At 38.4% G+C, this 25,764-nt stretch overlaps 1 protein-coding gene across 8 annotated transcripts in view; it reads right to left on the bottom strand.

The window, feature by feature from the left end:
- FAM110B (family with sequence similarity 110 member B) overlaps positions 1-25,764 on the bottom strand; it is a 113,332-nt gene that overhangs the window by 59,729 nt on the left and 27,839 nt on the right. For 4 of the 8 annotated variants that reach the window (XM_051772023.1, XM_051772010.1, XM_051772029.1 and 1 more), the window contains exon 2: positions 23,435-23,563. The gene's annotated coding sequence lies outside the window, so the exon portion shown is untranslated. Of the gene's footprint in view, positions 1-1,140; positions 1,879-8,704; positions 8,772-23,434; positions 23,564-25,764 lie in introns of those variants that run through there. The other 4 variants (XM_051772061.1, XM_051772015.1, XM_051772075.1 and 1 more) reach the window with 2 other exon arrangements.

Genomic DNA, 25,764 nt, shown 5'->3' with positions numbered 1-25,764 from the left:
AACACCTTTCTGATCCTGGCTGAGACAATCCACTCGTACCTCGGACGCATGGTGGCAGCCAGCCAGCCAGATGACTGGTGACTTAATATACAAGTTCATGTGGGCTCTGGAGTCTGACACAGACAAGGGCATTAACTCTGAAGTCTCACTAGTCAGCCTTAATATTCAAAAGTCATCAAATGAGGCATGACTACATTATGAGACATTTTTGAATACTTTATGCTTGCTTTCTTTTGTTCTGAACAGCTTTCACTGTAGAATGTGCTCATTAAAAATGCATGCTTCTTATAGGAAAAGTTGTGATCAATTGATGTGTAGGTCAAGTATGAAAAGAACTTAAATGAGTATGACGCTATGATAAATACTGAAATAGTCTCAGAATCACAGTTTAAAAGACTGGCATATATATATCTTGTTTGATTCTACTGCTGAAGGCAGTTCTGACAATAAACAAGGCTTTGGGCCAAAATTCAGCCTTTGAGAACAATAAATACATATAAAATACATGTATGTGCAAGCAAAGGATATACTGAAATCTACCAGGCAGAATGGCTTTAGTTTCATTTTGAAAGCCACTTAAAATAAAACCCAGTGGATGAAACAAAGAATCCACCCAAACATGAAGGCTCCAGCATCTTTGTTGAAAGAACAATAGCATATTACTCCTCATCCCTCTACCTTGTTGCAAGAGAACCATCAAGTTATTGCTGTGATCATATTAAAGAACACTTCACAGAATCATTCTTTAAATTAATCACTATTTATACAGATTTATTTTCATATGCCAGTAGTTATAAACGCTCTAATTCAACTGCTCTGCAGAAAACATTCCAATAAAAGAAATATTTCCATTAGCATAACAAAAGGCAACCAGTAAAATCACTCCCATGCACAGGCTCAAAATTTCAAATGAAAGCACTATTCCCATATAAATATACTCTATTTTTGAACTGAATCCCCTCTAATGATATGTTTTGTAATCTGATGGCTCTCCCACCCGAGTATACATGATATTAATGAAAGCAAGATCAAATTAAACAGATGACATGATTAACAGTATTCATTTCATGCATGACTGTTTCACCGGAGAGATATAAAGACCTGAAAGTAATTACCACCAAGTAAAACTCCTTCACTGACCTCTCCGCTCCCGGCTAGCAGTCCTTAAGTACTGATGCTTTGCAACAAAGACCGGTGCCTTTCATCTGTGGGCTCTCCTTTACGCTACAAGCTGAGCACCTCTCCCCTTGCAAGCACACAGTACCTCTGTATCTATGTCTGTAATGCAGCATAAAGATTACTGGGGAAACCTATCAAACCGGCAGGCAGCAACCTCGGCCGCCAATAAGCGCCAGGCACATGCAGAATCCAGCACATGCTCGCTGAGGCTCGCAGGCTGGCACCGCTGCTGAGCAGGCTGCTCAGCTAATTATAGCCCTTCGCCGTAGCACGGGGCTGCTGAGGCACCGCGCGCGGGGGAACGAGAGCCGGGCACATTGCACCTTTCGGCCGAAAGCATCAACATTTGGGACTGTTATTTGTCCGGGCGCGTCAGGGTAAAACTCCCTGTTTGGGATTTTCGCTGCTGTTGTTTTTCCAAATGGTTCGCGTATGAGGGGGTTTGTCTCCATCTCTGGAAAAAAAAGGATATATTTAGGTGTGTTCTTTGAGTAGCTGACCACTTGTAGTTTGCTAGGTCTGTTTCGAGGAGACAATAAGATGCAGCAATTTATTCTGCCAGGAGGACTTCATGTTTTGAATGTACACATTACCAGGATCATACACGCAGTAGATCTGGGATTTATATGCTACTGCACAGACTACAATGTAGACCTCAGATCAGCGAGGCACCACATCAGCGAGGCATGCTTTCAGTGCACAGTAGCCCTACAGAAGCCAACAACACCCCCTGTGTCCTTTATGTTTATCTGTGGGCAGATACTTAGATGATCAGAGAGAGGGCTTCTGTGTGCATTGGCACATAAGGTCCTAACCAAGCTTTCGTGAGGCTATGGTACAAATGCCAAGGAAATTTTTGACATTATGCAAAACAACTTAATTCATTTGGAAAATACTTACAGTGAGCAAAGACTCAGAGGTATGGTGAACTAACACAAGTAAGCCCTACATCCTTACTTATAGCTTATCTTAGAAATATCTAAGTCCTCAAAACTAAGGAATGTTATGATCCAAGAGAACACTGTGTATTTGAAAGATTCTAAGAGCTTCTACAATATCAGGTAAATAATCACAAAAAAAAAAAAAGATACAGGCGCTTGTTGTTTAGTCTGCCTTGACAGTACGTTTCAATTAATCTTCACTCTGACTAGCACAAACAGAAAAACTCTTCTGAAGTTTCCTGTGCTCACATGGTTCATATAATCACCTAAGCTCTACAATGACCAAAAGGCTTTTAAACGTCAAAGATGGAAGTACACAGCCTGATTATCAGAAGTGCCAGTGCCAGTGTCAGTGTCAGCTCTCTCTTGTGAGATACAGTACATTTTTCATGACTGATGTTGCAAAAATACTATAATGCTACAGGATTATGCATATACAAACTACAACACATTTTTAAGATGTTTCAGTAAGTTACACATAAACCATATCCATAAACATTACAATAGCAAGATCCTGAACCCCACTGCAATAATGAGTTCTGATGGGCCCACACTGGCATTTTTCCTAATTCTTTACTCTTATCACCAGCACCATGCAGTATTAGGCACAGTGCAAGTGCATGATATTAAAGGTTGTCTATAATCATTTTTATCTATTGTACTTACTTCAGTACAAAAATTGTATTTTCTACTACATAAAATTTTACTAGTGGAACAAGAATTCAATATGGTAACAGTGCAAGACCATATTTACTGACAATATGTAAATAGCTATGTTAGAGCTTTCTTAATCTGCCAGTGAAAATTGCTCAGAAAGAGTCACTCTGTGCTAGAAGTAGACTTCATCCCGGTAAGAAAAATATTCTCAAAGCTATAAATGACTAGAAATAAAAAACAAATGCAGGAATAGTGACATTTTTGCTCCTTTATTCAATGTTCAGTCAACATTAAGTTTTGTGTTGCAGTAAATGAAGGAAGCTGTTTTATTAAGTCTTCCCTTTTAGATTACATCATCTAAGGAACTAATCAATTTTTATAAACTGTGTTTCTTTAAAATACTGTGGAATATTCCAATTTTCTCAACCATACTACTTGAAATGAAGAAACTATATATTTAATGAAGAAAGGCAAGGGAGGTGGTTATACAGAGGTTAAAAACTTAATTTTAAGTGCTCAAGAGGCATATAAAAAAGAGATGCACAATCATTTGATGATCAGATCCACAGTGATGTTTTTCTAACATTTTGCCAAAGGTAGAAACAGGGGAATAAAACCAATAATAGTCTTTAACCTAGTCCTCTGATCCAGCTATTGGAAATGCTCACATTTGCTAGGCAAAGGAAAAGACATACACACAAACAAAAAATAAAATCAAAGAGACTTAAATCATTCTTTTGATCTGATCCACATTCACAAACCACCAAGACACATATGACAAGTGAAAAAATGACCAAGAAAACTTAAACAGGAATTAAACGGGCTGCAGCTGCTACAAGACTATCAGTTTTGGCTTCCTCCCATGAAACTCTTAAGCCTACATGTCCCCCTGCTCAGCCCAGCAGCTCCCCAAGTCCTCGCTGCTTCATCCTGTTCAGCTCCAGCACCCCTCCACAGCAGCCAGCTTCCCGCCTCCTCCCCACAGAGCTGCTGGCTCCAAGGGCATGTACAGCCCATGTCCCCAGCAAGGGCTGCCCTGGCAGCAGACTCTCAACATACCATTGCAGCAGGGTGTCTATTCCAGAAGTTGCTTTCTTTTTAAAATCTCATGGTAGCAAGCTGTAGTTGAAGGACCCATCAACCGCTGCCACACTGAATTTCAAGAAACACCTACTTGTCTCTGGAACACAATCAATATTCACTAAACCTGCTTAGCTTAGAAGGTCAGTCAGAAGAGTCCCAATGTCTGTCTCAATTTTAACACTCATTTTTAACCATTGCAACGATATGCTGGGTAAGGAAGATGTGAGGAACTACACAGCAGGGCTAATGTTTGGAGCCAGCAGTCGTTCACAAGAGCCCACATTTGGCAATGGCAGACAGCTTAAACTCCAACTGAGAACAATGCAGAGCTCCATCAGCCTGCCCTGCTACCTGTGGTGACAGCACACGAGCATTTGGACCAGAGACAGGATACAGCCATGTATAGGTGTGCCAGCAAAAGAAGCCAAGAGAGGTTTCATAAGGACACAGTCACAAGGGACTCCTCAAGTCCCAGAGAGGGAACACAGGTTTCATGAGGACACAGTCACAAGAGACTCTAGCAGGTCTCTGTTGGAAATGAACAAATCGTGAAAGGTACACAAGTTGGCCAATATTCGGCAGACTTTCATTGAAAGCAAAAGCCTGTCTCTGGCACGAGTTACCCGCCTGTGCTCAGCTTCAAGTTCCAGCTCCTCCACATAGAAACAGAAGGTCTCTTACAACATTTTTAGAAATTATAAGCAAGTTACGCTTTCTCTAGCCCAATTCCTTGACAGGAGAATTTCAATTAAAATTTTCCAAACCCATATGGTCTGAGGCAGATGCCCATCACAGAGGGGAGGAGAGAGGAAAACCTATGAGGGTATAATGAATTCATCATATGACACCAAACCCAGCATCTTACAGTGAAAACTGCCTAGCTAGCACATTAATGAATGTTACACTTCATTTAGGCATATCTAAGTGAATTAAAAAACAGATGACTATTTTGGGAACAAGTAACTTTTCACTATGTTATGATCACTTGTGTAAGTACTTACGTATGCAATGATTTTAATACAAGAATATTTTAAAAATTTCTGATGTGTCTCCTGTGTTTTGCAACTGAACACCTTTCAGTCTGGATACCACTTAACCTTTGACTTAAAAATATACCAAATATTCCTTGCAATCTGCCACTTCAGTTACTTAATTAGATTTTGCAAAGTATAGTAAACATATGGAATGAAAATGAGTTGAGCAAAATGGCTGGTGAAACAATGTGCTGCATTTCTAAAGGCAATATAGTGTATATGTAGTATAGGGTATATATTTCCAAGCTGTAACCTTGAGAGGTTGAATTGAACCAATTACTCTAATGAATATTTTACTTGGCTTGATGCATTCATTAGACTTTCAGAAGTAAGCTAAACTATCCCATGGTTATGTTTACATAATAACAACAAAATCTTAAGATTTTTGGGTGGTACTTCTGACATTTGCCCAAGTTAAAAGATGAGGGGACAATTTTCTCTTCCACAGATTTTTCTAGATTTCAAGTTTCCTTCCCAAAGAAATTTATCTAGCATTATTTTTTTTTCTTCTGAAAGCTACCTTTGACTTCACAATAGCTATTTGCTGGACTCTTTTTTTTCTTAGGAAGTATTTGGTGGTGTTTGGGAAGTCTGCCAACTGTTGTCAAACTCATCACTAGACCCATCATCATTTGTGGAGGAAAATGTGCTTGCTATATTATAAACTAGTGTTTGCTATATAAACTTTTCTCTGGAAGTCACAAATGCCAGGTCTGACTCAAGGTCGGCACTCAGCATGAACAAACCTATTTTCATGTTGTGGAACACAGGAACATTTCTTGGATTGATCCCAATTCCGATTGGTAAGCAAGCGGTTACCTGTCCATGTGTGCATAAATGTCAATGCTGTTGATCATGTTTTGAAGTTGGACAGCTAACTGGGAAATTCAGGTTGTTTTTTTTCAAAGATGCTCATTATATCCCTAAACACCCCAGACAGAACTCTTCTGGATGCTTAATAACAGGCAGAGATGTCTCTATTTGAATGCCAGAGATTTGCTGCAGGATGACACTACGATTGATTCCAACGGACTATTTTTTATAGCATTCATATTTACTTTTATCTCAGAATCATAAAAAACCCAAGCAAAAACAAAAACAAAAACAAAACCAAAAAAAACAACCCCACACCCACATCCCTCAACTCCACAGACCTACACACTGGCAGTATCTTCACTGAAGACCAAACTGACTGAAATGATGGTCCATCATTGCCACCTTGGAAAATGAGGTGAAGAGCAGTTAAGTTGTCAGTGAGGTATGTTTCATCCTACTGCTGATAGATGTGGCAAAGGAGAATCTGAAGTAAAGCCTCCAAGAGGTTTACTATACTGAACACTCTCACTTTGAACACTTCCACACATGGAAGAACACAGTGTTAGTCTGTTGGTACTTGTAAGAAAACACAAATCCCAAATGAAAGGTCATTTTAAAGATTTCACATAACCCTGAAACTTGCTTCCCTTCACATACCACTCCAACACATCTCCATACCAATGTCAACCTTCCATTTCTCCTCAAGTTCCTTCTACTTTTCCTTCAGCACAATGTTTTCTTCCACCCCTTATACCATGTTTCAGCAATCACGTCAAACTATACAAATGTGCTCTTGTCTTTCCATCCTACTTATTTTCCCTCCACTTCCTTTCCTCACAGCTACCAGCAGAGATGCAGTATGAGCTGTCCATTTCAGAAGGCAACACACCTGTCAGCACAACCAAGAACTTCTCAAGATCAAAACATGTCTTGAGTGTCTCCTAGCCACCACTTCATGGCCTCTGGCTGACCAGATTGATGGCCACAAAGTTGATGAACCACAGAGAGGGACAGCACTGTTTACAGCAGGCACAGAAATAGCCTTAAACAGCACATTCAGGACATGGACCCCATATAATGCATGACTGACTCACATAAAATCAATGATCATGACCCTAGCGAGTCAGAGACTGTAAAACATATTATAGAAAAAAAAGCCTCTGCTTCCAGCCAGTCAAGGGAGAAAGACACATTTGCAGACCATAACAAACAGGTTTAAAAAGAGAGTGCAATAAAAAAAAAAAGCCAAAACATGACTGATGTAAGATGCTGAAATCCTAACACAAAGTATAATGGTGGCAAAATTCAACTGCTCAGGAGGACATGGAGAGTAAAAACTACATTGGAACAAACCATAAAAGGGCTTTGTAAGTGAAGACACATTTTTTATACTTGCTGTGGTGGAAAATAGGGACCCTGAGAGCATCACTTAAGTCAGAAAGCTGACAGACAAGTAGAGATTTCCCTCAGTAGAAGAGCAGAAAAAAGAGTTTACACTATAATAAGTATACTTCCAGCACCTCCACATTATTAATCTTCCTCACCACTGCTGGCATTTTCTTCTACTCTATTTAGTATCATATTTATTATGACCAACTTACTGAAATGGGTGACACAATCTGATGCTGAGTATACCTAACTGATATGTCTATAAGATTGGCCTAGTAAAACTTTAAATAGAAGTCTTCCATTAGAGGACAGGTGTAATTTTTAAAAAATGCTATGCTGCAAAGAGTGCAAAGTCTGAAGGATGAAGCGTAGCATTCCTCCCTTTGAAGGAAAAACTCTGTCAGACTTACTCACTTCTGTAATTAAGAATGTTATTTCCAATTCTGAGTAGAAAGTGCAGCTCCAAGGTTTTCTTTGATCTTGCGTGATGAGAATGAAGACCCATCAAGCACTCTAAACCCCATTGTGTTTTTATTCTTCAAAGACTGTTTTCTACTCTCTTATGTCTCTCTATGTGAGAAGGTGTTTATGTTGAGCTGAAAGATGCAACTAGAAAGCAAGTCAAGGTGCGACTGTTGGAACATGATGTGGTTCTTTGCAGACGCTAATGCATAAAGGCACTTGCACAAAACACTCCCCACTGCCAGCCAGCTCTCTGGGAGCTCAGAGACTGCAAACCTTTGAGACTTCAAGTCTCCAGTCCACACCCATAATTCAGGGTTTCAGAGCAACTCTCAGATCTTATTACTTTACACTAGAACTGAAGATATTCAGTACAATGAATCCCAGAAGAGAACTAGCTTTGAATGCAGTGGCTTTGGTTACCACAGAAATCAAGGCTAATGAGTTTGAAGACAGCCTACTGAATGTCAAGCCCTTTCAGCTAAAAGTAAAATAAATTTAGATTTTAATCTTAGAAATACTGTAATTAAATGACTAGAAACTGTGTCCATATAAAACCAGCAACCATGACTCGCCATACCGGAACGCAGTCTCACGGTCTTCTTACAAGAAACCAGAAGCATTTTGCTGGCACAGATGAAAAGCCTCTCCAGGAAGAGAGGCTTAATTATTTAATAGAGCAAGCCAAAAGCCCTTTTATGAAAGAGCCATCAGGACTCTTATTCCATATAATGTTCCTGAAGAAGAGCATATTTGTATCTCAGGTACCCTGTAGACCCAGCAAGTTAAATTTTTCAGGGCTGATAAGATACCAGACCCTTCTTCCAAGAACTGCTTGTTGTTTTTGCCAAATCCTCTAACACAAAATAAGCACAAAAATCACATAACAAGGGTTATGAAAAATTAGCATAAATGGGGACAGACGAGTGCTCACCCCTCAAGCCTAGAGACTACCACTCCTTGTTTTCCACCCTTTTCTGAACATTTGAGCAGACACTCCCCTCCCTGCACCGAGCTCCAACTAAGGTGAGCGGGAGAGTGATGATCCTACTAACACTAGCATGAAAGCTAAGGAGTGCTATGGAGAAGATGGGAAACATGCAGCAGGGGAATTCTGTCACATTGTGGGGACAAATTACTTACTGATCTGCGTTCTCAAACATTTCCTGGACAAAGCAGCAGGCATTTTCTTCATCTTCCTTTCCTAGGCCTGGGGGCAAAAAAAAGATGCCCAATTTCTCCGCAGCACGTCTTCATGGCATAGTAGCTTCACATAAGTCACCACTTATAATACTATTGCTGTCAATAACCAAAATTTCTTTAGGTGGCCATTCTCATGAAATGCCCGAACTAGATGGAACCTTTCAGACCTTTGTCCTAGCTGCAACTCTGCAGCACTTCCAGAACAGGTTTCTAAAAGCACAAGCATCAGAATTTTTAGTTTTAAACTAAGCAAAATACAAGTACATAACAACCTTTGTCTCACAGGCACTGTAATTCAACACTGCTTACACACACATCATTTTTGGTGGGTATTTATTATTTTGTCCAGAATTTATATCAACATAAGATTAGGAATAAAGAAGGGTAATGGTTACAGGTCTGAACCTAGTCTTCACTGTGAACTCGGATACAGTTTGTGAGCACCAATATACAGCAAGTATAGCTCAACTTTTCTAATAAGGCACTCAGTGAAGGACAGTAGATTTTTAAGATCATTTGTTTCCCATTACATCAAGTGGGTGATAGGTCAGCAGTGAGTCTTCAAGTCCCAAACATGTCAGAGGTGAAAAGGGAAATCAGTAATCCCATGCAATGCAACCTTAATAGCATAACAGTAATCCTTTTTGTCCTTACAGAAACTAGGTACGAACATAGGAAAATAAGGTCAAAAGGTGAGCACGCAAAATTAAGTGAAGTCAGAACTGGACCTTTCAATCAGTCTCAAACATGTATGTATCTCCTGCATGTTCTACAATAATGCAGTCTTTACCAGTCTGAACCAAGAAAGTCTCTTCTTGCTCCTGAAACGTCTGCCTTAATCAGAATCTAAAGAAAAGGCTGCTCCAAAACTAATCTGCAAATAAAACAGACACTGATATTTTCAAAGCAAATTCCAACAGTCTGTAGTCAAAACATAAGTAGCATTACCACAGTAAAAGGGCTGCTAGAGAAGGGAAATATGAGCAAGTTTCAAAGTTGCCTGAGTGTTTAACACTGACTTCACTGTCCATATTATTTTATAACAGAAAATGCATAACTATGAAAACATTGCGTTACTTGAAAAAGTCATAATTTCTATATTCAGTTGGACTGCTGCAGGCAATCCCACCATATCCCACCCACTAGCATAAATATTCCTATTTGGAAGGACTGAGGTAATGTAAATAACACACTGATCAGTTCAGCATATAGGCTGCAGCATGTGCATGGCTAACCCGCAGAATCTAACCATTTATCTCACTTAAAGTATTCAAGCTGTTCTGAATACTTACAACTTCCCCATTTATATAATTCTGTATCCGTTTCATTTAAAACAAATTGAAATAGCTTTGAAATATTGATGTTGGGAAGAATTTAGAAGGCTCGTTTTCTCTTTGAGTACTTGGAATATAATAATCTTTTGTGGTAAACTAGTACACTACATCAGGTAAAAGTATCTTCTACTATTGTTTTGCATCACATCAATAAAATGAGAGCAAACCCCAACAAAATTAGATTTACGATTTCTTTTTAAAAATTCTACTTTATAAGTTAGAGCAAAGAACTCTGTTCAGAAGTCTGTATTCATTCAGAACTTGGGATTTAAGACCAACTTTCACAGATCTAAGAGTACATGTTTTGCAGTAGTCACATAATTTTTTTATTTTTTAGGTCTCTGTGTACATATTATTTCCACTCCCAAAAGTAGTAAAGGAAGAAATTTGGAGTAAAACCAGAGACTCCTTAAAGTCTTCCCAGTTATGTTATATATACTAGAATATTTCATGTCTCCCAACCCATGGCATTCCTCCAGTCTTACTGCAGCTAAGTCTGAGTTAATGCTTGGCAGAACTTACAGGTAACTTCCTCAAGTAAATAAAAATACAAGAGGAAAAAGTACTAAACTAAACTAACTGGGGATATATGAGATGGTCAGGAGATTAAAAAAAACCAAAACACTAAAATCTGTAGAAGCTGCTGGCAGTGAATGAGATGCACGTCTGCACTTGAGAAATTCACTGTCAGAAAAAAGCCTGAACAGAAAACCAAAGGGAAATTAAAAAAGCACGTGTCTAAAAGAAAGTGGCAACAAAATCTACACCTAACAGGTATTAATAGGCAGAGAAATCTAGAAAACAAAGGATGCCTCCCAGGTGGCAGTACATCTTCACTCACCTCATCAGCTTTCAAAGCCTGCTGGAGGCAGATCTACAGAACTTGTGAGGAAAACAGTAAAATTGTCATTGTATACATTATTTGCATCTCACTACTACAAATCTCAGGGGAACATACCTGTAACTGCTTTGAAAACAAAATCATCCAGGCAAGATCCTTCCCAGCAGCAACACAAGCAGCAGCTCATACTTGCCACTGATATTTCTTGCAGTGTGGACCTAACTGTTTTTACAGATAGATTTAATTTACATAGTCTTCAAGGCAGTCAGATGGAAAAACAGTATTGATTTCTCGTCTGAACCCCTGCAATTCAGCACATTGATATAGTGAGCTAAAAAGGCAGACACCCCCACCCGTGGTTACCTACTGCAGTCTCTAGCACCCAGCAGATCCTTGGCAGAGAAGGAGAAATGCAGTTAAGGCCAGGGTCAGGCCTTGGCAAAGACCAGCCGCCAAAACAAAGGCACCACTGGAGGTAGCAGAGAGAAGAATCTCTTCTTAAAAATAGTATCAACTCCAACTGAAAAGTGCAGCCTGTTGGCAGGTGGAATTAAGTATGCTGTGTTTGAAGGTACTGTGAAAGAAGACAGAGAACTTATCCTCCATATGCCTTGACCATCCCAAGAATAAGCCTGCAGAGGCTGTATTCGTGAGAACACTTGGGTACGCTTCCCACATTGTTTTGGGTGTTTGTTTTTCTAAATATTAATTAAACTCCCTGTTTAATTAACTGAGAAAATGAAGCTAGAAACAAGGATAAGAAGATAGAACAAAGCTAAATATAGGTATAGTTACCTGATGCTTTAGATAACCAGTGAGTCATTTCAGTAGAATTAAAGTCATTGCACTGGAATTAAAGCATCTAAAAATTAAAGGCTGTTGCTGCACAATCTATAAAAGAATAGAAGACTACATTATGTGTGTATCCAGGTTACATCTCACAGATCCTTTTTTTCCTCCCTCCTTCCCAAGATCACCTGTATGTTATGTTACAAGATGAATCATTTTGTTCTTTATACACAAGGAGTACTATTAATTTGAAGAGACTCAAAATATTAAGCTAACAAGATATGAAGCTATCATCATTCAGGACTCTTCTCTTGCTTCCCTTAACACTGGTATTTAAAATGTTGACTGTAACTAAAATAGGTGAGTGCAGCAACTTAGTATAATCATGAGCAATCGCTCAAGGAAATGTGATCTAATACTTGTAATTTAAAATTATCTTGCAATCTGACTTACAGAATAAAGAAAACAAAGATATCATTCAGCTGAGTCAACATTCTCATTACAGGCTGCCTATCATGGTGAAAACTCAAGTGAATGAGCATTGCAAAAGAAAATGTTCCTATAGAAGTTATTAAGATGTAACTTGAAACAGTCACAAAGTAAGCATGGTGTATATAGATTTATTAATTTCTTCGAACCTGTTCTTGAGAGTAAAACAGAGAAAGGGAAGACAGACAACAAATAGAAAGCTCTACAGAAGACAAAACCCTACTGGTATAATCCACAGGTAAGAGAAAACTTCATTTAGAACTGAAGCAAATACATCAAGCTTGTAAATCAGACTGATTACATTCTAATGCCAAACAATTCCAGATAAAGATAATTCAAATCACACTGAAATTACTGATTTTTTGCTGAGGTTATGTATCTTAGTCTTTATTTGAGCAGCTCACTGTAGAGTGCTTCTGATCACATATTGTTTATCTGACACAAGAAAAAACACTTCACTCCTCTGAAAGTCTGGAGCACCTAACCTAGTAAAAATTACAAATTGTGGCTGCAACAGGTAGCAGCAACAGAAGAGACAAAAAAATTTTTTTTTTTTTTTGTTAAACAATATTAAACAGATCTATGCAGAAACATGTCTCTAAATACATTATAGATCAGAAAGCTACTTTGAAGATGTTGACACATACATGTCAGAGAATGTTAATTTAGGTTCCAGACTGTGCATTTATCTAGCACAAATATTTATACTTAAGTGTATTAAGAACTCTATTATTAAGAAGCTTGCTATTGTTGGGAGTAACAAGCTCTTCTTATTTCATGCTGCCATTGTAGGAGGATTCAGGGACAATAGTGAAAAAATAGAATCAGCTATCAAAGAGTACACTGAGAATTTATTTTCTATTCCTTATACTCATCAGACTCCAAGATATCACAGAGTCTAGTACTAGTTCCTCTGGAAAAATTAAATAAGGATTCTTTTCATTCAACATACCTTCTAAGAAACAGGCCTGAATGGAAGCATTTAATTTTATTGCATAGCAGGTAATTCTGAATCACCCACCATGACATTAGCTACCCTTATGGAAGACTAGCTACATTTGGTGGCATGATGCAGCTTCTGATAAACTAGGAGACAACTCCAGAACTGGCAATGACAGTGGCAAAATTTCAGGACTGAAGTCCTCCACTGGAAGTTAATTTAAGTCTCACCATGTTGCATATAAAGCGAGCTGCTTCCCTTCACAAAGAGCTTTTCTTTGTGCAGAAAACATGCAGCCACTGCCTTCTACATAGCTCAATGCCCCGTATCACTACTGGTCAGTGCTAACCAGGGGTAAGTGAAAAATCCACAGTAGGCATTTAACACTTGAGATTAGCAGTCAATTGATTAATGTGATCTACTGGCCCCGTTTCGTACATCGAGTCCCTTATGCAATCATATCTGGTAGGTGTAACAGGAGGGCTCTCCCACCAAATGCCTTAATTCTGTAAACTGTCTCACTCCGACGGGGCCCTAAAAACCTTTGTCTTAAGCAAAAAATTAGACTGACCACAGGAGTAAAATTTCTTTACAATAGAGGGAAGATTCAAGGTAATCAGAACAGAGAAAACAATCTCCTTCCTATATTACATGTTTTTGGAATATCCTTCTTCATAAATTTAAGTTAATCTTCCTTTTAAAAATTTTACAAACTCCAAAATTTAGTTGTTTTTAGGTTTTATGGCTCATTCTAGGAAGTAATAAAATCACATACCTAATATTTTGACAGTGCACCTCTGGCAATTAGTGTATCTGAAAATGTTAGCGTCTCTGAAAATGTATCCACCAAAGAAACAGCAGGAACACCTAGTTTGTTTAATTATTAGGGAGGGGGGTGGAAGATCTGTGGATCTTCTAGGAGAAAAAACTTTACGATTGTCACACCTGAAAGAAAAGCTTCCAAAAGAACAAAGCTTGCAGCTCATACTGAGTCATTTCTGCACGTCAACATTGACTAGTAGCTTGGAGCTTACCAAACTGTTGGTTGTTGTTTTGTTTGTTTTTTAAAGCGCTTAACTATAAAAAATAATCAGAAAAAAAAGTTGAGGCAATCCACACACTTCTGCTCCTCAAGTTGCCCCCTCTAGAGAAACTGATGGCAGAAATTCCAGTTGACATGACAGGATGTAAAAGCCACAAAACTCCTTTATATATCTGTGTGGCCAGAGCCCAGTGCCACCTGGGAGACAAGGGACATTTCCAAGAAAGGACCACAGGAATTGTGACAATGAGTACTTCACTGGACACTGTACTCCAGTGTGAATGCATCTCTCTCCTTCAGTGAACAGCCACACAGAACATTAATTCTGATCCCTGGACACTCACATGTGCTCAAGGATTCTTCTTCACCATACTGGTTTGGAGAGGACTACTGAAAGGTGGGACCTGACTCCTTTTTTATCTCCGTGAATGCTCATCTGCCTTTTACTAGTCAGAACTTCAACATTACATGATGGAAAGGGCTAAGACCACACTCCTCGGAGTTTGGGGCACCTTAAGGCTTGAAGGTCACATACAATGCAGGCAAAACAGTGCTGGAAAAGACAATTTATTTCTCTTTCTGCAACTGATGACCTTCCCTTGACTAATTCTCTGAGAAAATGCAGGAACTCCAGCAAGGACCTAACTAAAGCCCAGAAATATCTGAAGAAGCAGCAAGAAACAGTGAATTGATGTTTTCAAAAATTTGTGTAAACTGAATAGAAGTGTGTAAGACTTAAGAATGACAGTTCCCTAGGTATGACTTCATGGCAAAGAGACTGTCTTATAGTCCTTGGAGTGCAGTTGTGTATAGCTATACAAAGAGATGTGATTGTCATTCACTGACTTCTCTGAGGATCACAGCAAGCTTTGGGGTCCTTTTTTTCCCCCATCATCAGTTTCAGATACAGTTCACCAATATCACAGTAACATGGCTGGGTTTGAAATTCTCTGAGAAGTGTGAAATGAGGAGGCACCAAACAAAAAAAGGAAGGAGATCACTCTAGCAGTGAAAAAACGATTCATCTTACAAGATCTTGTCCCTCTTCTCTGCCTCTTGCAACTTTCTTCACTTGCTGGCCCGCCCACTGTCAGGGGGGATCACCAATTTGGGCACTCTGTCAGAACTACCCTGCCAGACTCTCTCGTCTCACCACTTCTAGTAAAAGCATTCTGCACACCCACATCCCGCTTCTTTTCTGGCCTTTCTGCAACACGAACCACACTTCAAAGACACAGCTCAGAGAGTCCTATCTCCCTCAACCACTTCACATCCACATGCTGTCCACGCCAGGCCCTCTTTCTCTACTTTTGCCTCTCCACCAGTGTGTCTGCAGTGCTTTCTCCTGAGCAAGCTTTGTTGTCCCTCCTTTGTTTTTGTGGTCCTACTCAACCTTATGGTGATCTGCTCCCTCCCCTCCTGCCCTATGCCTGTTCCTCCTTCCCCAAGACTTCCTGTGTACACCAACCCATGTGCCCCAGCCTCTCTTTAACACAAATCTCTTCATGAAGCAGCTTCCAAAGATGGTTCAGTAGTGCTGCTGAGCAGCACAGCAACTTCAGTCTCACCATCAGTCATCTTCTACCTCCACTGAGCCTGATTTTTCTAGATAGTGGCAGTGCATATATTTAATTTCTAAACTCTGCTACTCTAATTATTATCAACTAGAGTAGCAGAAGTGGAAGGAGTAGTAGCAGAATAAAGTGCAAGTCCAATAATACAAAACTGCTAAAAATGGCAATCATCATCTGGAAACAAGAAAAGAATAAAGACCATCATCTCAATTATGAGCTGCTGTTATGAAACCACCTGTGAGGGGGTTCTCGAGCAAAAGGTATCACCATAAGAGAAAAACATACCATAAATTATGAACTTCCAGTAAACTGGAGAAGCACAACCTTTTCCTCTAAGAAACTGAGCTAAAAGAACAGCAGGACATTTAAACCAGTTGAAGAAAGTAAACCACGTTTTCAATTACTTCAGCAGGCAATCAGAATGAGACTTTGCACCTTTCAGAGATGTGCACTGAGTGAAAACCATATTGTCAAGAAAATTTAGTTTATTCACCAATATTTTTCCTTCAAATCACCAGGGACATAACTGTTCAAAATACAAATTGAAGGAAACAGCTCTTCATTTAGAGGAACGAGATTTCTACAGCTTGTAGAAAACAGACATCAAGCCTATCACATGTAACACATGATGTGGCATGTACTACCTGCGGCATAATCAGTAAGATGAGTATACACTAACAAATTCATGCATCACTATTCTTTGCATAGGAGTACAGTCGTGTTTTTATATCATGCAGCAGAGCTGCAGCACAGCGTAAGAAAAGTTGGTGCCAGCAGAGGGAGGTAGTTGCTCTCCAGGACATGCATCTTCAGATTCCCCGATGCACAGTAGGAAGCCAACAAGTTTGTTTTTCTGGAAGTGAACTCACCCCTCAGCCATTGTGTAAATGTGGCTTTAAATCAAGCTGTAATTAGATTTTGCTGTATTTAACAAAACCCCTCTTGTGCTCCTCTTTTCCAGCTCTAGACAGGAAATAAATGTATTTGTGAAAGAAAAAAGGAAAAAAAAACATTTATGCTTCTTCCCAGAGCATGCCCTGGCATGCATGCAAAAGTAAGTACCAAACACAAAACAATAAGCTTACGGGGCACTCAATCTTCACAATATGTAGGAACACAAGGATCTCTCAGCTGGTCCACTGTTAAACATCAACTCATTATTATCAATATTTTGCTTCACCATATTAACCTTGTTAAAAGATACTAACAGTCCAACACTTGGAGTTTAGCTTTTCTCCATAAATTCAATTTACTTGGCAGAAAACAGAAGTGGAAAATCTCTGCTAAAGACTCAGGCAAATTAAGACTGCCACGTATTCCTTCTAAGACAGATATTTTCTTCCCCTCTTATTTTAACTCTTATAGTCACAGTTTTCCCAATTTTAAGCAAATAGTTTTATCCCCCACTTGCAGTCTTTGTACAGACTGGTAGCCCTAAAATAAAACTGTGTGTGTTTTCTTCAGATCCACTTTACTGTAATACATGTTGCACAAGGTGGTTTTATCTTGTTTAAATTCTTTATGGACTAAACTGCATAATTCCACTGCACTTTACACTGTCATGAGGAACTGCATAGCAAATGAAGTTGAGTACACTCAGAAAAATAAACAGCTTCAATTGCATTTTGATTACAAGGCTTACAAAGAATTTATGGTGGTGGCAACAACAGTGGGTACAATGGTAAACGGGTGCAAGAAAGTGAGGAGGACATGCCCAAGGCCACACAGCCAGTCAGCTGCTGATAAAAGAACAAAAAGTTTCTGCTCTTTATCTAGATCTTCCCGGTGAGTCAAAACTTGGGATAACTATCTGGTCAGTCTCAGATTCTTTAGAAGAAAGAAAAAGAGACAACTGCTAATTACTTACAGACATGCACCACTTCTTAGGATTAAGTGATTTACAAAGTTACTAATTTTTAGGAGAGTCTGAAAAGCACGCCTTTTCAAAATCAACTTATTTCAAGAACATACACTCTTAAGACCCTAACTCTCTAGAAATTTTCTATTATCCTGCAAGTTTTAAGAAATCTAGGGCTGGTTTAGACTACTCAAAAGATAACCATGTTGTCAAGTCAGTTTGCAGTTTTATCTCTAAACAGAAAAGATCAAGGCAAAAAACAAATATTGGGAGTAGATTATCTTCCTACACCTGTAGGAGAATAAATTTGGTTGCTGTTGGTTGGTTGTTTGGGTTTTTTTTAACAACCGATACCAGCTCTTTCTGAAGCAGGATGATGAAGTTTTGCTCAGTACCAATCCAAAATGACAGTTCAAAAATTCTTATTATGTGCAAAGATTTTCTGCTTTTGAAATATATAAATCATCTGAGCAAAAGCTCAAAGGTATTCAGTGTCCTAATCCTTACTCTATCTCTACTGATAAATAAATTAAAAAAATAAACATCCGACATAAAAGAAACCTAAATTTTCCATAATCAAAGAGTCTACACATACATTAATTTTTTCTCATCTTCTTTGACTCAGAAAAAAAAAGAGCTGGAAGTCTGGAAATTGGCACAATATAGTGCCATCCACAACTGTGTGAAACATTTTGAAAATTAATGTCTAGCTAAGCCAGCAATTGAGAAAAAAAAAAGAAGGGACAGAAATCCCATAAAGCAGGTAGCCAATGGTATGGTGCTATAACTAGGAAAGGCAAATGTCTACATTACCTCCGAAAGTAGTGGCATACAATAGGATTAGCCTTATCTTATTTAAGTTTCTTAACAGCAAGACTGCATCTTCCTGACAACATTCTGTTTCCAGCAGGACTCAAATTCCAAGTAATTCTTAAAATAAAGTAGCAATAGCTATGCCTGGCAGAGCTGGAACCATAAGGACAACATGAACACCCAAAACAGTTTATTCAGGTTTGACTCAAGTGGAAAAACTACATTTCAGACCCAACATACCTAAAGAAGCTTCCAGACTACCATTTTTAGGTCATGCCCTGTACTTCCTGCTTTTCAAATCATATTTAGGAAAGTCAGATCATAAAGTGGATCACATTGTGGCATTTCAAGTGAGGTTATTCTCTACATAATAATTAGTGCCTTTATTCTCATCACTTGCATACTGTTTTGCTACTCTGAGAATGTTATTTTTGTTTATTTCTGAGAAGCTTTTTTTAATCCCTTCCAAGTACCAGCATCCTCAGCGCAGCTATCTCATGCTCCATGAACTTTAGTGCAAATGCTGTAAGTGTTTCTTCTTAACAACTTCATTACAGTGCTTACACAGGAACACAGTGCTTGTACTGTAACCATGCAAAGCAAATATTCTGTAGTAAATGTAAGCTTTATTCAAAGTGTAGCTTTAAAAGTCTTTATGGCATACGCCAGCCTGGATTGCCAGTGCTAGTATAGAGAAAATGGCAAAAGGAAAGCTAAATGACAGACCTTTCACACTAACAAGAATTTTGGAACAGTCAAACAGAAAACCTATGGGCTAAACATATTGCCAAAATGTGTCAGCCTGTTTGTTGAATTTAACTGCATTTCTGTTTCACTTAGATAGTCTGAGTAGAAATGGTTGAATGTCTCTTCTTCTAAAGATTTATGTGTTGTTCCTTATAACACCATTCCTTTGAAAGATGCCCTTGTTGGGCAGTATCTCTGGTAATTTGATATGCTGCAACACAAGACATTATTTCCCAAATAGCAGCCAGGGAGACATTTATGATTGTACAAACACCAAAGATCCAGATTTGCCACCCCAATTAAATGAGGCATTTTGTCCATCTTCAGGAAGCATTTCAGAGAATAAACTTAAGCTGTTGAAGATTGTTGGGCAATATCTAATAGCTGAAATCTTTATTATGTCTAAGTTAGAAGCAACTGGATATATGTTGTCCTTATATTTAATAGAAAACGTGATAATCACACTGTCACCATATGTTCTCCAACTCTATGCATCTTTAAAAATCAGAATTTATACCATGAGTAAAACCATTCAGTAGTTTGAAAATTTACAAAATTGTATTAAAGAATGTTTGAAACTGCACTGAAATTTGGTACAAATCTCTGTTTCCACTTTTTTCCTCCAAATAAATCAAACCATTAATATTTGTAATTTGGATTCTATGTACTTCTCTATCAAGTCTCATATGGTAGCCTTTTCGAAGAAAATAATGCAGCTATCAGCAACATTGTTTCTCATCTTCACTGTATTCATCTCAAGAAAAAAAAAACTCCAAAAAACCTCCAACCCCAGACTCCCACACAACTCAAATCCCCATCTTCCTCTTCGCTAACCCACAACATCCCAAGCTGTCCCTACAAAAAGGATCTCAATTCGTCAACATTATCTTCTCAGGCTCTTTCTTCACCGTGAGATTGTTACATATAAGAAAGAGAAAAATGAATGGAGGATTAAAAAAAAAAAAAGAATCAAATTTACGTGAGAAACGGAAGTAGAACTTTTCTTTTTTTAAAAAAAAATGAAATATACTTCTGGCAAGCTAGCAGGCAAGTATCAAGTCATGATTTTCCTTCTGGTAGAAGTAAGCATGATCAGCACACAGGCCATCAGTGACAGACTTCCCAAAGAAATACATCTAGGGAGCAAGGTAGCATCCGGGATCCCATTCTAAGGGTTATTTTAGAAAAGATGAAATCCCATTAAGGTAAAAAATAAGGAGAGAAACACCAACAGCCTCTTACAGCAGAGAGTTTAAATAAAGTCAAAACCATTAGTGGAGGCAGTGAGGAATCAGAAGGGAAACAAAGGTATAAAAGTTTGTGCACTATGAAAATCTGCACTGTTGGTTTCACTTATTAAATAAACTCCATAGTTTTGTTTTAAAAACTATTTTGGACTCAGCTAAAGAACACTGTTCCATTTTGCCTCTTCTAGCGGGAGAAAAATCAAACAACATTTGATGCTCAGAGCTTAGTCTGTACAAAGTGGAAAACGATTATGTTAGCCCTTAATGCTCACACTGAGTGGAGGCCTGTTTTTTTGGTGGTGTTATTTTTTTGTTTAAGGGAAAAAAGACTCCACTGAAAGGCACACATGGCCATGTACATAGATCTGCTTCTGCTGATATCACTACCACAGACCTAAGTACTTTAATTCAGGAAATGTAGAAAATCACTGAATGATTTAAAAAAAAAAAAAATCACAAACCCACTGAACTACCTATTTTGAAATTCAACCTAACATTAATGGCAATAAAACAAAGAATAAAATCCAACACCATAATATCTCAAAGACAGAGTGATGCCTGAATAAATCAAAATCACCAGTTTTGGTTTGCGGTACAGAAGTTTACATTTGAATGCAGCTGGATCGCAGTCAACTAGCCAGCTCCCATAGCAGCACTTCCAAGCTGTATTGATTTCCAGGGAAGAAAAGGCACTGTAAATCTGCTTGAGCAGCATTGCGTCATACTTTTGGTTGGCTTGAAGAAGTAAATTAAATGTTTTCCATTAGTATGGTAAAGAAGCTATACAATTTTGTTTTTATTTCAAATAGAGGCTCAAGTTACAGAACACTTTAGCTAAGTCTGTGGCAAGGACTACATGCTTCGTGTTTGTAAAGCCAGCAATTCATGCTTATGTGAAAACAGATGTGCGCACTGCACAGTTCCCAGGGTTGTGGAGGGTTTTTTTAAATGTGTTGCTGTTGATTAAAAAAGATCTCGCTTTTCAGTCAAATCATGGAATAAACTGAAGCAGAAACAACATGTTCTTGCCAGGAAGGGGGAAGAGGGGAAGAGCAAAGGGTCGGGAGCAGAAGAAAATTTTAAGGGAATAAAACACACACACACAGAGCAGGGTATGAGCTATGCTGTAGTACTACAAAGAGCAGCACAGTTATGAGAAGCAATAAGCATAACATTATTTAAGGTAACAAGAACTCCTTGATCAATTATTTATATAATTTACAACAACAGTTACAGCTGCATCAATGAAAAAAAAAAGAATCTAGGGCAAATATAAAATCTTCATGGCTATGAACTGTTCTTGATTTTCACCAGAACTTTTGGCTGTCTCATATAATGTGTTTCTGGTTAGCAACAAACCCTTCCAACAAAGGGAAACAAGAGACAGAAAGGCAAAGAACAAACTGCCTTGCTGGAAGCAGTGACAGCATTCAAGGTTGCATTTTAATCCTGGATGCTGTGCACTGACAGTACACTAACACTGTTGTACATGAAACCTAACCACCACCACCCCACTTAAGATACATCCATGCAGCCCATGGGATTATAAGGATACTTTCTAGGAAGTCTTTACTCTCTCAATGCATAAAACTGGACTTTTAAAATAAATAAACGTTTAAATAACTTTCAGAAGAAATACTATATTTTTTTAGTCCATGGTTATCTCAACTTGCATTGTCTCTTGTACTCCTAAAGCAGATGTAACAAAAGGAAACATTATGGAGATAAGTATTTCTGGATTGGTTTTTTTCCTTCAGTTTGAAATCAGTGTATAATCATCATCATCAGTTTTGCTGTTCTGTGAAGGTTTGAATACTCAGTTGAATAATGAGCATCCTCAGTTGTTCAAGATGACCTTGCCAGTAGACTGGAGAAACACAGTTGCAACTGAAATCAAAGAACTGAGAAGCAGAAAGATAGGGCATGGTGTAACAAAGGGATGAGGGGGCCTAAATGTGCTTGGTGGTCTGACTCCCAGGCATGTACAGCAGATCAGAAGGGAAGGTTATGAGCTGAAAAACTGATTGTGCTGATCGCAAAACTCTTGATTTACTCTACGGATGGTAGGACAATGAACTTTGTTCTAGTTCAGAGCTCTAATTCCAGCCTAAATTAGAAAGATCAATAAAGGATTAACTACAAAAATCTGCAATTCTTTTTGGATGAATCAAGAAATATTTATTTAAGAAGCTTTCCAACAGTGAAATTAACACCTTGCAACAGCTATTTTCAAAAAATAGAGAAGTTGGCAGACCTTTAGAAGTACCTACGTTTAATCTTGAAGAAATACATAGAAAACATTTCCACTACTACTCACTTTTTTCAGCCAACTCTCTACACAAAGTTCAATTAATCTTGTCAGTATAAAGGGAAGATTCTGCATATATCATCACTACATTCAAAATCCTGGCAAGCTAACAAAGCCATAGCATAGTCAAATCTCCCAGAGTGCCTGGGACTGTAGCATTTATAGGTTCAAAAAAGTTTCTTCCATCAGCATTTGTCCTTTACAAGCAAGAATGGGTTCTGGATGACCACACTAAGAAATAACTACAGTGCTGATAAACAGAAATTCATGATATGCAAACCTTGTCCTTCTCCCATTGCTGAAGATATCAGAGTGTGTTTTCATATTTTTGTGGCCAAAGTGAGCTCTGAATACGACAATTAAAGTGGGATATGTTTCTAAAAACAGAGCGTGCTGTAGAGCTCAGAAACAGCCTGTTCCATTGTGAACAAAGAACTGCAAATATATCTTCTTACTAATAATATAAGGAGTTACTTCTGGCTCTAATCAACAATGCAGTATGTTGTCTCCCACTCACCCCACTCCAGCATTTGCTACTACAACATTTGTAGCAGGTAGCAAGGAGGAATACACATAAAAGGAGAAAGCTCAGAGATGTATTTCTGTGTTTATTTAGCAAGAAAAAAAAATCCTTATTTTGAAAATTGTATCAGCCAATTCAATTTGCTTGAAAAATGAATTGTTTTACCTTGATGTATGATTTCTGAGTCCTGCTAAGGTTGTCTGGCCTGTTAGGAGGTCTTCACCTTTAGCAGAGGTCTCCAGATGAAGAAGATCTCTTCACCCTGGAACTCCCAGAGGCTCCCTGTAACAATGCCTGGAGACACAGCAACAGAGAAGGCATTTAGCTTCATCATTGTGCATCATCAAAGCCACAGTTTGAAAATGGACAAGGGTCCTGAAAGGCTGAACTTTGGCTTAGACAATGTAAATTTCAGAAATCAGAACCCTTCATCTTCATTTGGAGACTGAAAGCCTGCAAACAGGTAGTCAGCAGTACCGGACAGCTGTACATCCAGTCAGTTGTAGATGGTCTCTAGCATTTATATTGCCAGTCCTAGCAGCATAATCTCCAAGCTCTGAAGTTTCACAGGTGACCTATAGGTATCAATCCTAAATTTCTCTCATGTCATTATTTTCCCCATGTTGTCAGAGATATGCATTGGGAATGCTTCAGAGCAAAGAGCACAAATGTGACATATCACATCTTCTCAGGGAAGTCGCAGAGTGCTGTGCCACGACAGGCAAGAAACACAGACTGTAAACCTCCCTGCACATGACTTCCATCCAGCTGACAAAACAGTCCTTGTTAAATATCCACTCCAGAACACTGTCTTATGCTCAGAAGAATTAAAAGTAAAAATCCTTAAATTTCTCCATCAGAAGGGAAGGATAACAAGAATGCCTTCCTGAAATTAATGTTTCACCACTGCTTTTCACATGCAAACCAACCGTACAGAATTTGGTAGGTTACAAGACATGACCTAAATCCCTGTTTATGTTCTTTTTCTCAAAATGCCACCTGAGGTAAGATCAGCTCTAATCATACAGAAAAGTAGGGTACATGAGATTTCTAGGGTTTGCTTTTATTTGACAGTATGTGATCAAGCACCCTTAGTGGCACAAGCAGATGGCACAGCAGCTTCTTTCAAGCAAACCATTCTGAGCAGTTTCAGTTGTTCAATTATTTTAGTTTTCTAATCAGCTATTCACTCTAGAAACAGCACTGCAATCAGGTCACAGACCATGTGATGAAACACGGGGTTCCTTTAACAAAAATCTCAAAAATATGTGCGAAAACTGTTTAAGCACGAATTCAAGAAAACAGGTGTCTCATACAGTTAACACACCAAACAGGCAGCAGTTTTTGTCAGGTATCAATTACTTTGGGCTTCCTCCCTCACAGTCTTTAGGGAACTTGACTGAGTTTGGGTCTTGACATGAGTACAACTGGATTTGTTTGTGTTGGGTGGGTGGATGAAGTCTCACCTTGGGACACTGGCTGCCTTTGAAACTGGTACAACAGAAATGGGCAACAATGGAGGGATTTCAGAGAGACGGGTATCTTCATGTAAATGCTTGTAAATTAGAAATAATAACAAGAGAAAAATGAAGGCATAAACATATTCAGAGTGACGTAGCATTACAGCTACTCCGTTATTACAGGCCTGCTGTAGTATTGTTATTCTGGTATTCAGTAAAGGAAAAAAAAACTTAAAACATGGTAAGAAAAAAAAGATTTTTCCAACCTTGCCTTGTTTCATACAACAAAGTACAACAAGAGACTACCAATCAGAAACACACTCTTGTATTATTACAATTTTTTCTGATATTCCAAATTACTGTACTTTACTCAGTAATTCTGAACAACAGCCTAAAAACGAAAGCAACTTTGCAAGGAAAAGGATGTAGCAACTTGTAGTTTGAGATCCCTGAAAGTTCATATTTGACAAGTCAGAGGGGAAAAAAGTGAATGTGGTCATTAATTGCAGCAAGTAAATCTGTTCCAGACGTATTTCTTGGCCAACAGTTTCAGCAAGTTCAAGTACAAACACTTTTATTTCCAAATTGAGTGAAAATTTCAACAACTATCAACTGGTCAGGATAGAAGACATCCCAAAAATTCCCAGAAGGCTGTTAGGTGTAATGCTTAAAAAGAAAAACTTGCGACAAAATACTGTGGAAAAAGAAGTTCACAACTTTTTGTGTAGGCAAATATTCAGCTTCACAAATTCTTTCCCTTCTGCTTGTTGAAATTGGACTCCCTTCCTTTTTATTTCTCCACTAAGTTGCTGGTTTAGAATCTGCAAAGAATATGGTCTGTAGCTCCCAAATTTACATCTAGTGCTCGTAATGTTACCAGTCTCCCTTGGGAAATACTTATCACTGAGTTGACTATATTCATGTTTACAGATGAAAGTATGTTATGAATGTATATGTGTGCATGCATCTGTACAATTATATATATTAAAGTAGCTGAACAGTTATCAGTCAGCTTCTCTTCTCTAAAGTGCTCAG

Source organism: Manacus candei, unplaced genomic scaffold (genome assembly GCF_025592945.1).
Source record: "Manacus candei isolate 608988 ecotype Guabito, Panama unplaced genomic scaffold, ASM2559294v1 h1tg000008l, whole genome shotgun sequence".
NCBI lineage: Eukaryota > Metazoa > Chordata > Aves > Passeriformes > Pipridae > Manacus > Manacus candei.
This window is presented reverse-complemented; position numbering and strand designations above follow the sequence as displayed.